This window comes from Coenobita brevimanus, chromosome 32, assembly GCF_032717465.1.
Source record: "Coenobita brevimanus isolate Jiangsu-jjx chromosome 32, ASM3271746v2, whole genome shotgun sequence".
Taxonomy (NCBI): Eukaryota; Metazoa; Arthropoda; class Malacostraca; order Decapoda; family Coenobitidae; genus Coenobita; species Coenobita brevimanus.
This window is the reverse complement of record NC_136985.1, coordinates 1,300,001-1,302,500: the sequence shown is the minus strand read 5'-3', so window position 1 is coordinate 1,302,500 and position 2,500 is coordinate 1,300,001. Positions and strand designations below refer to the sequence as shown.

General features: G+C 39.9%; 1 protein-coding gene across 1 annotated transcript in view; it reads left to right on the top strand.

Moving 5' to 3' along the window:
* Positions 1–2,500, top strand: part of ATP8B (ATPase phospholipid transporting 8B) — a 66,675-nt gene that overhangs the window by 1,310 nt on the left and 62,865 nt on the right. The window lies entirely within an intron of this gene.

Sequence of the window (2,500 nt, the reverse complement as noted above, 5' to 3'; positions counted from 1 at the left end):
AAATCACTAGAGAATAAATAAATAAATCGCTAATAATAAATAACTAAGTAAATACGTAAATAAATAAATAAATCGCTAGAGAACACTGGCTACGACCCGAACCGAGCGAGCAGGTGCGGTACGATAATTTGGGCGCGAGAGAGAGAGCCAGCGAGAAAAATGTAAACAAACGCAGCGCTGCCACACGTACGATAATGGCCGCGTTATTTGATTTTTTGAATTGAATTTTCTTGTGTGTATTCTTGATTTTGGTGGATTTATTTGAGGTGTGTGTGTGTGTGTGTGTGTGTGTGTGTGTGTGTGTGTGTGTGTGTGTGTGCGTACTTTTGTTTCGGGCCGTACTTTTGTGTGTGTGTGTGAGGTTGGGTGTGGGTGTGGTTGTACTTTTGTGTGTGTGAGTGTACGTGTGTGTGTGTGTGTGTGTGTGTGTGAGAGAGAGAGAGAGAGAGAGAGAGAGAGAGAGAGAGAGAGAGACCAAGGAGCAGCAAAAGAAGCATATACCATAAGACATCAAAATTACCTTGCCATGATTGCTCTCTCTCTCTCTCTCTCTCTCTCTCTCTCTCTCTCTCACACCCACCCACACACACACACACACACACACACACACACACACACACACACACACCAGAATGCTTCAAAGTGTGAAAGCTTTTAACCCCTACACCGCGGGCTTGTTTACCAATGACTTGCGTGTGCCGCGGGGTTATTTGGGCTCCGACAGACTCTCAAAAAATATTTGCCAAAAATCAGTTATTAGTCCTAGAATAATAAAATTACATATGCTTATGGCACATACCTTCAGCTTTCTCCTGGAATGATTGTTGAGCCTTCGTCGGTTACCGTAGGACTTGTGGAGACCTCTGAAGTAGGGTAACGAAGTCTCCACTTTACACTTCCCGACAACCCGTAATATGATTACCACAGCCAGATACAAACACTATAAACACTATTCTACAATTTTCAAGTAGTTTGGGATCCATACTAAAAAAAAAAACACTGTGAAAGCAATGGAAATTACGAGCGCGTCTGATCGTCGCACTGGCACTAGTTCGCTCATGGTAGTCTGTCATTTATTATTCATAAAACCCCTCACACTTTATATTTCTATTACTATATAACGCTTATATATATCTACAGTCTTTATCCATAAGTTTCCTTCAGTAGTATTAGTTTATTGTCACTGTAGGGATTCAATTTCTTTCAGTAAAATACGTAGCATTCACTTTTTCGTCCTGTATACTGGCACTGAGAGTGAATGTCACTTTCATCTTCACTCTCATAACTCATAGCATTCAGACATGCTAGAGTGAAACTTTCACTTTCATTACTCCTAGGGTATATACTCGTATTCTTATAATACTACTCATTTACATTTCTATTTACGTTCTCTATTTTATTTACGTTATTTACATTTCTATTTTATTTACACTGTGTTATGCACTGTCACTTGAAATAACTTATAAAACTATTTTCCATTGTTCACGTATATTTACATTCATTACTTTCACTTGCTGTTTACACATTATTTACACATTATTTACAATTCCACTTGCACTGTTTTACTCAATAGAAAGATCGTAGTCACTCTTTTATCAATTGTCAGCCCTTTACCTCTTTCCACACGAGGTTTAGTAGGGGGTAAAGGTCACAGGGCCCTTGCATGGGGGTGAAAAAAGGCCCTGAAGTCAGCAAGAGGATGAGCCGTACCTCCTCTTCGGAATCTGAGAGAGAACTGCTAGGAGGGCCGGCCCGGGTTGAGAGGCCTACTTGAGGGTTATTCAGCACTACCAACGTAGCTCTTGAAACAGCTAAGCCTAGCACTGATATGATTGGCAGGAAATCTAGACAATACATTATAAATTTGGTAGTTCCAGGTGAATGTAAATATCATTTAGGCTTCTCCCTTCCTTCTTACATGTATATTTATTACGAAAATAGATTAGAGGCCTACTTAGGAGATATATAATCAGAGCTACCAATGTTAAATCTTGAAACAGCTTTGTGTAGCACTGATATGATTGGCAGGAAATGTAGACAATACATTATAAATTAGGTAGTTCCAGGTGAATGTAAATATCACTTAGGGTTCTCCCTTCTCTCCTTACATGTATATTTATTACGAAAATAGATTATACGGCATATTTCAAGGGGAAAAAAACAGCGAAAATTAGCGAACGAGTGCACGTGAGGTGTTGTCAGGTGATAATTAGCCAATTCCAGGTGTATGGCACTCTCACATACCTGATTTCTTTCTTGTATATATTATTTGGTATAAGAATACGACATAGGGCTTATATCAATGGATGAAATCAGTGAAAAATTCCAGGGAAGATTTACTTAGCGTAGCATGGCCGGGCAGGCGAGAGGATAGGGTAATGGAGTGGGGGTAGGGAGGGGAGTCAAGAACGGGGAGAAATGGCTAAATTGTCAACAATGGATGGGAGTACAGATGAGATTAGGAGTGCTGACTAGTGTTGGACATTGTCAGTACTGATAG